At 47.5% G+C, this 14,957-nt stretch overlaps 4 non-coding genes across 4 annotated transcripts; all 4 read right to left on the bottom strand.

Annotated features, from left to right (window-relative positions):
* Positions 1-1,869: 1,869 nt before the first annotated feature.
* Positions 1,870-2,060, bottom strand: LOC130335031 (U2 spliceosomal RNA). Its single transcript, XR_008876741.1, has one exon. It is a non-coding gene; the product is annotated as a U2 spliceosomal RNA (small nuclear RNA).
* A 2,098-nt stretch (positions 2,061-4,158) lies between these two features.
* LOC130335029 (U2 spliceosomal RNA) lies at positions 4,159-4,349 on the bottom strand. The gene has a single exon (XR_008876739.1). It is a non-coding gene; the product is annotated as a U2 spliceosomal RNA (small nuclear RNA).
* A 2,087-nt stretch (positions 4,350-6,436) lies between these two features.
* Positions 6,437-6,627, bottom strand: LOC130335028 (U2 spliceosomal RNA). The gene has a single exon (XR_008876738.1). It is a non-coding gene; the product is annotated as a U2 spliceosomal RNA (small nuclear RNA).
* A 2,107-nt stretch (positions 6,628-8,734) lies between these two features.
* On the bottom strand, positions 8,735-8,925 carry LOC130335027 (U2 spliceosomal RNA). Its single transcript, XR_008876737.1, has one exon. It is a non-coding gene; the product is annotated as a U2 spliceosomal RNA (small nuclear RNA).
* Between the last annotated feature and the right edge of the window lie 6,032 nt (positions 8,926-14,957).

Below are 14,957 nucleotides of genomic sequence, written 5' to 3'. Positions count from 1 at the left end.
TGCCAGGAACCCTTCTTACTCCTCCTACTTGCATGTGACACTGGGCTTAGGATCTGCATAGGAAACACACACACAAGCACACACCTACCTTTGTTGCCTGCAGATGCCTCCTTGGCTGTCCCCAAACGGTATCAAACCAACACCCACGGGAAGCTGTAAGCATAGAGGACATGCCTGCACCCCATTGGACTTACCTGTGTGGGTTAAATCCGGGTTATTTGACAACCTATGGCGGTGATGGTTCTGCTCAGGCAGAGCAGTGCTGATGCTCCTCATAAAGTGGCGCTGCTGTGAAGGTTCTAGGTGACATCACAATCCCTATGGTTACATACACAACAAAGCTGGGTTGTTGTTGTTTACACTCTGCAAGGCCTGTGGAAGTGAGTGACATCATAGCACTGTAGTTCTGAGGGTTCTAGATGGATGCAACAATCTCCTGTTGCTTCTATGAAGGCCATAATAGACGACATCACCAAACAGCTCCATAGTCACATACACAGCAAAGGAGAGATGTTGTTTACACCTAGTGATGTCAGTGGTATTGAGTGACATCACAGCACAGTGCTAAGGCTCCTGGGCCTGGACACAGCAGCGGCTGCAATATCTCAACGGAGAATACGTTTATATATATGTGTGTGTGTGCGCGTATATATATATATATATATATATATATATATATATATATATATATTTCTCCGCCGAAATCACTTTTAAACCCATTTCCACCTTTTTTTCCCTTCTCTTCCTCTTACTTTTTTTTCACGTTTTTTTACGTTTTTCTCCTTTTCGCCTCTTTTCTGGGCGTATTATTCTTCTTTTTCTTCTTTTTTTTCGTCTAATGCATACCCCATCAGTGCAGCAATGCTTATTCAATACCGCCAGCAGATGGAGACACTGGGGGATAATTTTCTAAGGATTTATACTGATTTTTCCTGTCTGAATTTGTCGCACAGAAAGTTGCAGGCCAAATATGTGTGACATTTCTGCGACTTTAGCTTCTAGAGCATTTTTACAACATTATACATAGGTGCTGAATACATAAAAAGCGACTGTTCAGCGACAGACAAGTCGCATCGGCTGAAAGTAGGCCAGAATGTCAGTCCATGTTGGAGCAGGTTTAGATACAGTCTAAAGCATAGATCTCAAAGTCTGTGCACAGAATTTAGCAAGGGCCTCGCACCTTCTGATGCATCAGGTAGGTGCACTATAGCATAGCCTAACCCTCTGTACTTTGGTCTATATTGATGCGGGACATAGACAGCCAGCTGATGACCAATCCATTAGTGCAATGGATGGCTGGAAGCATTTGTCTTTGCCTTTGCAATACCACAGAAGCAATGCATGGTCAATGTACAGCAATGACACACCTGTGTGAACAGCCAGGAGACCCCCCCATGTTATGTTACATAGTTACATAGTTAGTACGGTCGAAAAAAGACATATGTCCATCAAGTTCAACCAGGGAATTAAGGGGTAGGGGTGTGGCGCGATATTGGGGAAGGGATGAGATTTTATATTTCTTCATAAGCATTAATCTTATTTTGTCAATTAGGAACATTCAGCACCCACCCGCTATCAAGGCAGCTGCCTATCATGTCATGCCCTACCTGCACAGGTGTGCTGGCTACTCAAATGATCCAATTAAGGAGGCCATTTAGTCAGCAGCAGCAGAAGTCCTGTGCCTGGACGCTCCAACAGCGGCCAGACACAAGCAGAAGCAGCAGAAGCAGCAGCAGCACCACCTTTTGTTTTTTGGCTGCAGCAGCAGCAGCAGCAGCAGCAGCAGCAAGGCCCACAGGGCTGGCTAGCTGGCTAGCCAGCAAGCAGGTAGCAATGAAAGTAGGAATCTTTCTTTTTAACCCTGTAAGGGGGTGGTGCACTGTACCCGAAGATACTGCCATATCGGGTCAATGCATAGGGCGACGGAAGCAAGCTTCGAAATCGGCCCCCGTTCTCAAAAATCCATTTAATATATGGTCCCCAGATAGGGGACGTATCAGATATTAAACTGATAAGAACAGATACTACACTTGATCTTAGCCAAAAGGCCGAGAAGCGATAACCGTGAAAGGGGCGGGCCCAACAAGGTCCCCTTCATGGGCACTATCACTGCTTGCTGTCAGGGAGGCTGCCAGACAATTTTCCATGCACACTCTGGGCTGGGGGGCAGTCAACCACCAGTACACACAGCAGAACCTAAACCCATCCTATTATTGCTAAGCAGCAAGACAGGGGCCCATTGCACTCCCACGGGGCCTTTTTAAATGCAATCCATAACCCGGATTTGCCAGGAACCCTTCTTACTCCTCCTACTTGCATGTGACACTGGGCTTAGGATCTGCATAGGAAACACACACACAAGCACACACCTACCTTTGTTGCCTGCAGATGCCTCCTTGGCTGTCCCCAAACGGTATCAAACCAACACCCACGGGAAGCTGTAAGCATAGAGGACATGCCTGCACCCCATTGGACTTACCTGTGTGGGTTAAATCCGGGTTATTTGACAACCTATGGCGGTGATGGTTCTGCTCAGGCAGAGCAGTGCTGATGCTCCTCATAAAGCTGTCGCTGCTGTGAAGGTTCTAGGTGACATCACAATCCCTATGGTTACATACACAACAAAGCTGGGTTGTTGTTGTTTACACTCTGCAAGGCCTGTGGAAGTGAGTGACATCATAGCACTGTAGTTCTGAGGGTTCTAGATGGATGCAACAATCTCCTGTTGCTTCTATGAAGGCCATAATAGACGACATCACCAAACAGCTCCATAGTCACATACACAGCAAAGGAGAGATGTTGTTTACACCTAGTGATGTCAGTGGTATTGAGTGACATCACAGCACAGTGCTAAGGCTCCTGGGCCTGGACACAGCAGCGGCTGCAATATCTCAACGGAGAATACGTTTATATATATGTGTGTGTGTGCGCGTATATATATATATATATATATATATATATATATATATATATATATTTCTCCGCCGAAATCACTTTTAAACCCATTTCCACCTTTTTTTCCCTTCTCTTCCTCTTACTTTTTTTTCACGTTTTTTTACGTTTTTCTCCTTTTCGCCTCTTTTCTGGGCGTATTATTCTTCTTTTTCTTCTTTTTTTTCGTCTAATGCATACCCCATCAGTGCAGCAATGCTTATTCAATACCGCCAGCAGATGGAGACACTGGGGGATAATTTTCTAAGGATTTATACTGATTTTTCCTGTCTGAATTTGTCACACAGAAAGTTGCAGGCCAAATATGTGTGACATTTCTGCGACTTTAGCTTCTAGAGCATTTTTACAACATTATACATAGGTGCTGAATACATAAAAAGCGACTGTTCAGCGACAGACAAGTCGCATCGGCTGAAAGTAGGCCAGAATGTCAGTCCATGTTGGAGCAGGTTTAGATACAGTCTAAAGCATAGATCTCAAAGTCTGTGCACAGAATTTAGCAAGGGCCTCGCACCTTCTGATGCATCAGGTAGGTGCACTATAGCATAGCCTAACCCTCTGTACTTTGGTCTATATTGATGCGGGACATAGACAGCCAGCTGATGACCAATCCATTAGTGCAATGGATGGCTGGAAGCATTTGTCTTTGCCTTTGCAATACCACAGAAGCAATGCATGGTCAATGTACAGCAATGACACACCTGTGTGAACAGCCAGGAGACCCCCCCATGTTATGTTACATAGTTACATAGTTAGTACGGTCGAAAAAAGACATATGTCCATCAAGTTCAACCAGGGAATTAAGGGGTAGGGGTGTGGCGCGATATTGGGGAAGGGATGAGATTTTATATTTCTTCATAAGCATTAATCTTATTTTGTCAATTAGGAACATTCAGCACCCACCCGCTATCAAGGCAGCTGCCTATCATGTCATGCCCTACCTGCACAGGTGTGCTGGCTACTCAAATGATCCAATTAAGGAGGCCATTTAGTCAGCAGCAGCAGAAGTCCTGTGCCTGGACGCTCCAACAGCGGCCAGACACAAGCAGAAGCAGCAGAAGCAGCAGCAGCACCACCTTTTGTTTTTTGGCTGCAGCAGCAGCAGCAGCAGCAGCAGCAGCAGCAAGGCCCACAGGGCTGGCTAGCTGGCTAGCCAGCAAGCAGGTAGCAATGAAAGTAGGAATCTTTCTTTTTAACCCTGTAAGGGGGTGGTGCACTGTACCCGAAGATACTGCCATATCGGGTCAATGCATAGGGCGACGGAAGCAAGCTTCGAAATCGGCCCCCGTTCTCAAAAATCCATTTAATATATGGTCCCCAGATAGGGGACGTATCAGATATTAAACTGATAAGAACAGATACTACACTTGATCTTAGCCAAAAGGCCGAGAAGCGATAACCGTGAAAGGGGCGGGCCCAACAAGGTCCCCTTCATGGGCACTATCACTGCTTGCTGTCAGGGAGGCTGCCAGACAATTTTCCATGCACACTCTGGGCTGGGGGGCAGTCAACCACCAGTACACACAGCAGAACCTAAACCCATACCATTATTGCTAAGCAGCAAGACAGGGGCCCATTGCACTCCCACGGGGCCTTTTTAAATGCAATCCATAACCCGGATTTGCCAGGAACCCTTCTTACTCCTCCTACTTGCATGTGACACTGGGCTTAGGATCTGCATAGGAAACACACACACAAGCACACACCTACCTTTGTTGCCTGCAGATGCCTCCTTGGCTGTCCCCAAACGGTATCAAACCAACACCCACGGGAAGCTGTAAGCATAGAGGACATGCCTGCACCCCATTGGACTTACCTGTGTGGGTTAAATCCGGGTTATTTGACAACCTATGGCGGTGATGGTTCTGCTCAGGCAGAGCAGTGCTGATGCTCCTCATAAAGCTGTCGCTGCTGTGAAGGTTCTAGGTGACATCACAATCCCTATGGTTACATACACAACAAAGCTGGGTTGTTGTTGTTTACACTCTGCAAGGCCTGTGGAAGTGAGTGACATCATAGCACTGTAGTTCTGAGGGTTCTAGATGGATGCAACAATCTCCTGTTGCTTCTATGAAGGCCGTAATAGACGACATCACCAAACAGCTCCATAGTCACATACACAGCAAAGGAGAGATGTTGTTTACACCTAGTGATGTCAGTGGTATTGAGTGACATCACAGCACAGTGCTAAGGCTCCTGGGCCTGGACACAGCAGCGGCTGCAATATCTCAACGGAGAATACGTTTATATATATGTGTGTGTGTGCGCGTATATATATATATATATATATATATATATATATATATATATATTTCTCCGCCGAAATCACTTTTAAACCCATTTCCACCTTTTTTTCCCTTCTCTTCCTCTTACTTTTTTTTCACGTTTTTTTACGTTTTTCTCCTTTTCGCCTCTTTTCTGGGCGTATTATTCTTCTTTTTCTTCTTTTTTTTCGTCTAATGCATACCCCATCAGTGCAGCAATGCTTATTCAATACCGCCAGCAGATGGAGACACTGGGGGATAATTTTCTAAGGATTTATACTGATTTTTCCTGTCTGAATTTGTCGCACAGAAAGTTGCAGGCCAAATATGTGTGACATTTTTGCGACTTTAGCTTCTAGAGCATTTTTACAACATTATACATAGGTGCTGAATACATAAAAAGCGACTGTTCAGCGACAGACAAGTCGCATCGGCTGAAAGTAGGCCAGAATGTCAGTCCATGTTGGAGCAGGTTTAGATACAGTCTAAAGCATAGATCTCAAAGTCTGTGCACAGAATTTAGCAAGGGCCTCGCACCTTCTGATGCATCAGGTAGGTGCACTATAGCATAGCCTAACCCTCTGTACTTTGGTCTATATTGATGCGGGACATAGACAGCCAGCTGATGACCAATCCATTAGTGCAATGGATGGCTGGAAGCATTTGTCTTTGCCTTTGCAATACCACAGAAGCAATGCATGGTCAATGTACAGCAATGACACACCTGTGTGAACAGCCAGGAGACCCCCCCATGTTATGTTACATAGTTACATAGTTAGTACGGTCGAAAAAAGACATATGTCCATCAAGTTCAACCAGGGAATTAAGGGGTAGGGGTGTGGCGCGATATTGGGGAAGGGATGAGATTTTATATTTCTTCATAAGCATTAATCTTATTTTGTCAATTAGGAACATTCAGCACCCACCCGCTATCAAGGCAGCTGCCTATCATGTCATGCCCTACCTGCACAGGTGTGCTGGCTACTCAAATGATCCAATTAAGGAGGCCATTTAGTCAGCAGCAGCAGAAGTCCTGTGCCTGGACGCTCCAACAGCGGCCAGACACAAGCAGAAGCAGCAGAAGCAGCAGCAGCACCACCTTTTGTTTTTTGGCTGCAGCAGCAGCAGCAGCAGCAGCAAGGCCCACAGGGCTGGCTAGCTGGCTAGCCAGCAAGCAGGTAGCAATGAAAGTAGGAATCTTTCTTTTTAACCCTGTAAGGGGGTGGTGCACTGTACCCGAAGATACTGCCATATCGGGTCAATGCATAGGGCGACGGAAGCAAGCTTCGAAATCGGCCCCCGTTCTCAAAAATCCATTTAATATATGGTCCCCAGATAGGGGACGTATCAGATATTAAACTGATAAGAACAGATACTACACTTGATCTTAGCCAAAAGGCCGAGAAGCGATAACCGTGAAAGGGGCGGGCCCAACAAGGTCCCCTTCATGGGCACTATCACTGCTTGCTGTCAGGGAGGCTGCCAGACAATTTTCCATGCACACTCTGGGCTGGGGGGCAGTCAACCACCAGTACACACAGCAGAACCTAAACCCATACCATTATTGCTAAGCAGCAAGACAGGGGCCCATTGCACTCCCACGGGGCCTTTTTAAATGCAATCCATAACCCGGATTTGCCAGGAACCCTTCTTACTCCTCCTACTTGCATGTGACACTGGGCTTAGGATCTGCATAGGAAACACACACACAAGCACACACCTACCTTTGTTGCCTGCAGATGCCTCCTTGGCTGTCCCCAAACGGTATCAAACCAACACCCACGGGAAGCTGTAAGCATAGAGGACATGCCTGCACCCCATTGGACTTACCTGTGTGGGTTAAATCCGGGTTATTTGACAACCTATGGCGGTGATGGTTCTGCTCAGGCAGAGCAGTGCTGATGCTCCTCATAAAGCTGTCGCTGCTGTGAAGGTTCTAGGTGACATCACAATCCCTATGGTTACATACACAACAAAGCTGGGTTGTTGTTGTTTACACTCTGCAAGGCCTGTGGAAGTGAGTGACATCATAGCACTGTAGTTCTGAGGGTTCTAGATGGATGCAACAATCTCCTGTTGCTTCTATGAAGGCCATAATAGACGACATCACCAAACAGCTCCATAGTCACATACACAGCAAAGGAGAGATGTTGTTTACACCTAGTGATGTCAGTGGTATTGAGTGACATCACAGCACAGTGCTAAGGCTCCTGGGCCTGGACACAGCAGCGGCTGCAATATCTCAACGGAGAATACGTTTATATATATGTGTGTGTGTGCGCGTATATATATATATATATATATATATATATATATATATATATATATATATATATATTTTTCTCCGCCGAAATCACTTTTAAACCCATTTCCACCTTTTTTTCCCTTCTCTTCCTCTTACTTTTTTTTCACGTTTTTTTACGTTTTTCTCCTTTTCGCCTCTTTTCTGGGCGTATTATTCTTCTTTTTCTTCTTTTTTTTCGTCTAATGCATACCCCATCAGTGCAGCAATGCTTATTCAATACCGCCAGCAGATGGAGACACTGGGGGATAATTTTCTAAGGATTTATACTGATTTTTCCTGTCTGAATTTGTCGCACAGAAAGTTGCAGGCCAAATATGTGTGACATTTCTGCGACTTTAGCTTCTAGAGCATTTTTACAACATTATACATAGGTGCTGAATACATAAAAAGCGACTGTTCAGCGACAGACAAGTCGCATCGGCTGAAAGTAGGCCAGAATGTCAGTCCATGTTGGAGCAGGTTTAGATACAGTCTAAAGCATAGATCTCAAAGTCTGTGCACAGAATTTAGCAAGGGCCTCGCACCTTCTGATGCATCAGGTAGGTGCACTATAGCATAGCCTAACCCTCTGTACTTTGGTCTATATTGATGCGGGACATAGACAGCCAGCTGATGACCAATCCATTAGTGCAATGGATGGCTGGAAGCATTTGTCTTTGCCTTTGCAATACCACAGAAGCAATGCATGGTCAATGTACAGCAATGGCACACCTGTGTGAACAGCCAGGAGACCCCCCCATGTTATGTTACATAGTTACATAGTTAGTACGGTCGAAAAAAGACATATGTCCATCAAGTTCAACCAGGGAATTAAGGGGTAGGGGTGTGGCGCGATATTGGGGAAGGGATGAGATTTTATATTTCTTCATAAGCATTAATCTTATTTTGTCAATTAGGAACATTCAGCACCCACCCGCTATCAAGGCAGCTGCCTATCATGTCATGCCCTACCTGCACAGGTGTGCTGGCTACTCAAATGATCCAATTAAGGAGGCCATTTAGTCAGCAGCAGCAGAAGTCCTGTGCCTGGACGCTCCAACAGCGGCCAGACACAAGCAGAAGCAGCAGAAGCAGCAGCAGCACCACCTTTTGTTTTTTGGCTGCAGCAGCAGCAGCAGCAGCAGCAGCAGCAAGGCCCACAGGGCTGGCTAGCTGGCTAGCCAGCAAGCAGGTAGCAATGAAAGTAGGAATCTTTCTTTTTAACCCTGTAAGGGGGTGGTGCACTGTACCCGAAGATACTGCCATATCGGGTCAATGCATAGGGCGACGGAAGCAAGCTTCGAAATCGGCCCCCGTTCTCAAAAATCCATTTAATATATGGTCCCCAGATAGGGGACGTATCAGATATTAAACTGATAAGAACAGATACTACACTTGATCTTAGCCAAAAGGCCGAGAAGCGATAACCGTGAAAGGGGCGGGCCCAACAAGGTCCCCTTCATGGGCACTATCACTGCTTGCTGTCAGGGAGGCTGCCAGACAATTTTCCATGCACACTCTGGGCTGGGGGGCAGTCAACCACCAGTACACACAGCAGAACCTAAACCCATACCATTATTGCTAAGCAGCAAGACAGGGGCCCATTGCACTCCCACGGGGCCTTTTTAAATGCAATCCATAACCCGGATTTGCCAGGAACCCTTCTTACTCCTCCTACTTGCATGTGACACTGGGCTTAGGATCTGCATAGGAAACACACACACAAGCACACACCTACCTTTGTTGCCTGCAGATGCCTCCTTGGCTGTCCCCAAACGGTATCAAACCAACACCCACGGGAAGCTGTAAGCATAGAGGACATGCCTGCACCCCATTGGACTTACCTGTGTGGGTTAAATCCGGGTTATTTGACAACCTATGGCGGTGATGGTTCTGCTCAGGCAGAGCAGTGCTGATGCTCCTCATAAAGCTGTCGCTGCTGTGAAGGTTCTAGGTGACATCACAATCCCTATGGTTACATACACAACAAAGCTGGGTTGTTGTTGTTTACACTCTGCAAGGCCTGTGGAAGTGAGTGACATCATAGCACTGTAGTTCTGAGGGTTCTAGATGGATGCAACAATCTCCTGTTGCTTCTATGAAGGCCATAATAGACGACATCACCAAACAGCTCCATAGTCACATACACAGCAAAGGAGAGATGTTGTTTACACCTAGTGATGTCAGTGGTATTGAGTGACATCACAGCACAGTGCTAAGGCTCCTGGGCCTGGACACAGCAGCGGCTGCAATATCTCAACGGAGAATACGTTTATATATATGTGTGTGTGTGCGCGTATATATATATATATATATATATATATATATATATATATATATATTTCTCCGCCGAAATCACTTTTAAACCCATTTCCACCTTTTTTTCCCTTCTCTTCCTCTTACTTTTTTTTCACGTTTTTTTACGTTTTTCTCCTTTTCGCCTCTTTTCTGGGCGTATTATTCTTCTTTTTCTTCTTTTTTTTCGTCTAATGCATACCCCATCAGTGCAGCAATGCTTATTCAATACCGCCAGCAGATGGAGACACTGGGGGATAATTTTCTAAGGATTTATACTGATTTTTCCTGTCTGAATTTGTCGCACAGAAAGTTGCAGGCCAAATATGTGTGACATTTCTGCGACTTTAGCTTCTAGAGCATTTTTACAACATTATACATAGGTGCTGAATACATAAAAAGCGACTGTTCAGCGACAGACAAGTCGCATCGGCTGAAAGTAGGCCAGAATGTCAGTCCATGTGTTACGCCGAGCGCTCCGGGTCCCCGCTCCTCCCCGGAGCGCTCGCTACACTCCTCTCACTGCAGCGCTCCGGTCGGTTCCACGGACCCGGGGCGCTGCGATACCGCCTCTGGCCGGGATGCGATTCGCGATGCGGGTAGCGCCCGCTCGCGATGCGCACCCCGGCTCCCGTACCTGACTCGCTCTCCGTCAGTTCTGTCCCGGCGCGCGCGGCCCCGCTCCCTAGGGCGCGCGCGCGCCGGGTCTTTGCGATTTAAAGGGCCACTGCGCCGCTGATTGGCGCAGTGGTTCCAATTAGTGTTTACACCTGTGCACTTCCCTATATCACCTCACTTCCCCTTCACTCCCTCGCCGGATCTTGTTGCCTTAGTGCCAGTGAAAGCGTTTCCTTGTGTGTTCCTAGCCTGTGTTCCAGACCTCCTGCCGTTGCCCCTGACTACGATCCTTGCTGCCTGCCCCGACCTTCTGCTACGTCCGACCTTGCTTCTGTCTACTCCCTTGTACCGCGCCTATCTTCAGCAGCCAGAGAGGTTGAGCCGTTGCTAGGGGATACGACCTGGTCACTACCGCCGCAGCAAGACCATCCTGCTTTGCGGCGGGCTCTGGTGAAAACCAGTAGTGACTTAGAACCGATCCTCTAGCACGGTCCACGCCAATCCCTCTCTGGCACAGAGGATCCACTACCTGCCAGCCGGCATCGTGACAGTAGATCCGGCCATGGATCCCGCTGAAGTTCCTCTGCCAGTTGTCGCTGACCTCACCACGGTGGTCGCCCAGCAGTCACAACAGATTGCGCAACAAGGCCAACAGCTGTCTCAACTGACTGTTATGCTACAACAGTTACTACCACAGCTCCAGCAACCATCTCCTCCGCCAGCTCCTGTACCTCCTCCGCAGCGAGTGGCCACTTCTGGACTACGACTATCCTTGCCGGATAAATTTGATGGGGACTCTAAGTTTTGCCGTGGCTTCCTTTCCCAATGTTCATTACACTTGGAGATGATGTCGGACCAGTTCCCCACTGAAAGGTCTAAGGTGGCTTTCGTAGTCAGCCTGCTGTCTGGAAAAGCCCTGGCTTGGGCCACACCGCTCTGGGACCGCAATGACCCCGTCACTGCCTCTGTACACTCCTTCTTCTCGGAAATTCGAAGTGTCTTTGAGGAACCTGCCCGAGCCTCTTCTGCTGAGACTGCCCTGTTGAACCTGGTCCAGGGTAATTCTTCCGTTGGCGAGTATGCCGTACAATTCCGTACTCTTGCTTCTGAATTATCCTGGAACAATGAGGCCCTCTGCGCGACCTTTAAAAAAGGCCTATCCAGCAACATTAAAGATGTTCTGGCCGCACGAGAAATGCCTGCTAATCTTCATGAACTTATTCACCTAGCCACTCGCATTGACATGCGTTTTTCCGAAAGGCGTCAGGAGCTCCGCCAAGATATGGACTCTGTTCGCACGAGGCGTTTCTTCTCCTCGGCTCCTCTCTCCTCTGGTTCCCTGCAATCTGTTCCTGTGCCTCCCGCCGTGGAGGCTATGCAGGTCGACCGGTCTCGCCTGACATCTCAAGAGAGGACACGACGCCGCATGGAGAACCTCTGCCTGTACTGTGCTAGTACCGAACACTTCCTGAGGGATTGTCCTATCCGCCCTCCCCGCCTGGAAAGACGTACCCTGACTCCGCACAAAGGTGAGACAATCCTTGATGTCCACTCTGCTTCTCCACGTCTTACTGTGCCTGTGCGGATGTCTGCCTCTGCCTTCTCCTTCTCTTCTGTGGCCTTCTTGGACTCTGGATCTGCAGGAAATTTTATTTTGGCCTCTCTCGTCAACAGGTTCAACATCCCAGTGACCAGTCTCACCAGACCCCTTTACATCAATTGTATAAACAATGAAAGATTGGACTGTTCCATACGTTTCCGCACGGAGCCCCTTCTAATGAGCATCGGATCTCATCACGAGAGGATTGAACTTTTGGTCCTCCCCAATTGCACCTCGGAGATTCTCCTTGGACTTCCCTGGCTTCAACTTCATTCCCCAACCCTGGATTGGTCCACTGGGGAGATCAAGAGTTGGGGGCCCTCTTGTTCCAAGGACTGTCTAAAACCGGTTCCCAGTAACCCTTGCCGTAACTCTGTGCTTCCTCCAGTAACCGGTCTCCCTAAGGCCTATATGGACTTCGCGGATGTTTTCTGCAAAAAACAAGCGGAGACTCTACCTCCTCACAGGCCTTATGATTGTCCTATCGACCTCCTCCCGGGCACTACTCCACCCCGGGGCAGAATTTATCCTCTCTCTGCCCCAGAGACTCTTGCCATGTCTGAATACGTCCAGGAGAATCTAAAAAAGGGCTTTATCCGTAAATCCTCCTCTCCTGCCGGAGCCGGATTTTTCTTTGTGTCCAAAAAAGATGGCTCTCTACGTCCTTGCATTGACTACCGCGGACTTAATAAAATCACGGTTAAGAACCGTTACCCCTTACCCCTCATCTCTGAACTCTTTGATCGCCTCCAAGGTGCCCACATCTTTACTAAATTGGACTTAAGAGGCGCCTATAACCTCATCCGCATCAGAGAGGGGGATGAGTGGAAAACAGCATTTAACACCAGAGATGGACACTTTGAGTATCTGGTCATGCCCTTTGGCCTGTGCAACGCCCCTGCTGTCTTCCAAGACTTTGTTAATGAAATTTTTCGTGATCTGTTATACTCCTGTGTTGTTGTATATCTTGATGATATCCTAATTTTTTCGGCCAATCTAGAAGAACACCGCCAGCATGTCCGTATGGTTCTTCAGAGACTTCGTGACAATCAACTCTATGCTAAAATTGAGAAATGTCTGTTTGAATGCCAATCTCTTCCTTTTCTAGGATACTTGGTCTCTGGCCAGGGACTACAAATGGATCCAGATAAACTCTCTGCCGTCTTAGATTGGCCACGCCCCTCCGGACTCCGTGCCATCCAACGCTTTTTGGGGTTCGCCAATTATTACAGGCAATTTATTCCACATTTTTCTACCATTGTGGCTCCTATTGTGGCTTTAACCAAAAAAAATGCCGATCCCAAGTCTTGGCCTCCTCAAGCGGAAGACGCCTTTAAACGACTCAAGTCTGCCTTCTCTTCGGCTCCCGTGCTCTCCAGACCTGACCCATCTAAACCCTTCCTATTGGAGGTTGATGCCTCCTCAGTGGGAGCTGGAGCTGTCCTTCTACAAAAAAACTCTTCCGGGCATACTGTTACTTGTGGGTTTTTTTCTAGGACCTTCTCTCCGGCGGAGAGGAACTACTCCATCGGGGATCGAGAGCTTCTAGCCATTAAATTAGCACTTGAGGAATGGAGGCATCTGCTGGAGGGATCAAGATTTCCAGTTATTATTTACACCGATCACAAGAACCTCTCATACCTCGAGTCTGCCCAACGGCTGAATCCTCGTCAGGCCAGGTGGTCTCTGTTCTTTGCCCGATTTAATTTTGAAATTCACTTTCGGCCTGCTGATAAGAACATTAGGGCCGATGCTCTCTCTCGTTCCTCAGATGCTTCTGAAATTGAACTCTCTCCTCAACACATCATTCCTCCTGACTGCCTGATTTCCACTTCTCCAGCCTCCATCAGGCAAACTCCTCCAGGAAAGACCTTTGTTTCTCCACGCCAACGCCTCGGAATCCTCAAATGGGGTCACTCCTCCCATCTCGCAGGTCATGCGGGCATCAAGAAATCTGTGCAACTCATCTCTCGCTTCTATTGGTGGCCGACTCTAGAGACTGATGTGGTGGACTTTGTGCGAGCCTGCACTATCTGTGCCCGGGATAAGACTCCTCGCCAGAAGCCCGCTGGTTTTCTTCTTCCTCTGCCTGTTCCCGAACAACCTTGGTCTCTGATTGGTATGGATTTTATTACTGACTTACCCCCATCCCATGGCAACACTGTTATTTGGGTGGTCGTTGATCGATTCTCCAAAATGGCACATTTCATCCCTCTTCCTGGTCTTCCTTCAGCGCCTCAGTTGGCTAAACAATTTTTTGTACACATTTTTCGTCTTCACGGGTTGCCTACGCAGATCGTCTCGGATAGAGGCGTCCAATTTGTGTCTAAATTCTGGAGGGCTCTCTGTAAACAACTCAAGATTAAATTAAATTTTTCTTCTGCATACCATCCTCAATCCAATGGACAAGTGGAAAGAATTAACCAGATCTTGGGTGACTATTTACGACATTTTGTTTCCTCCCGCCAGGATGACTGGGCAGATCTTCTACCTTGGGCCGAATTCTCGTATAATTTCAGAATCTCTGAATCTTCCTCCAAATCCCCGTTTTTCGTGGTGTACGGCCGTCACCCTCTTCCCCCCCTCCCTACCCCCTTGCCCTCTGGTCTGCCCGCTGTGGATGAAATTTCTCGTGATCTTTCCATCATATGGAGAGAGACCCAAAATTCTCTCTTACAGGCTTCTTCACGCATGAAGAGATTCGCGGATAAGAAAAGAAGAGCTCCTCCCATCTTTTCCCCTGGAGACAAGGTATGGCTCTCCGCCAAATATGTCCGCTTCCGTGTCCCTAGCTATAAGTTGGGACCACGCTATCTTGGTCCTTTCAAGATTTTGCGCCAGATTAATCCTGTCTCTTACAAACTTCTTCTTCCTCCTTCTCTTCGTATTCCTAATGCCTTTCATGTTTCTCTTCTTAAACCACTTATCATTAACCGTTTCTCTC

This window comes from Hyla sarda, unplaced genomic scaffold (assembly GCF_029499605.1).
Source record: "Hyla sarda isolate aHylSar1 unplaced genomic scaffold, aHylSar1.hap1 scaffold_447, whole genome shotgun sequence".
Classification (NCBI taxonomy): Eukaryota; Metazoa; Chordata; class Amphibia; order Anura; family Hylidae; genus Hyla; species Hyla sarda.
Note: the sequence above shows the minus strand (reverse complement) of the source record. Positions and strands in the feature narration are given on the sequence as shown.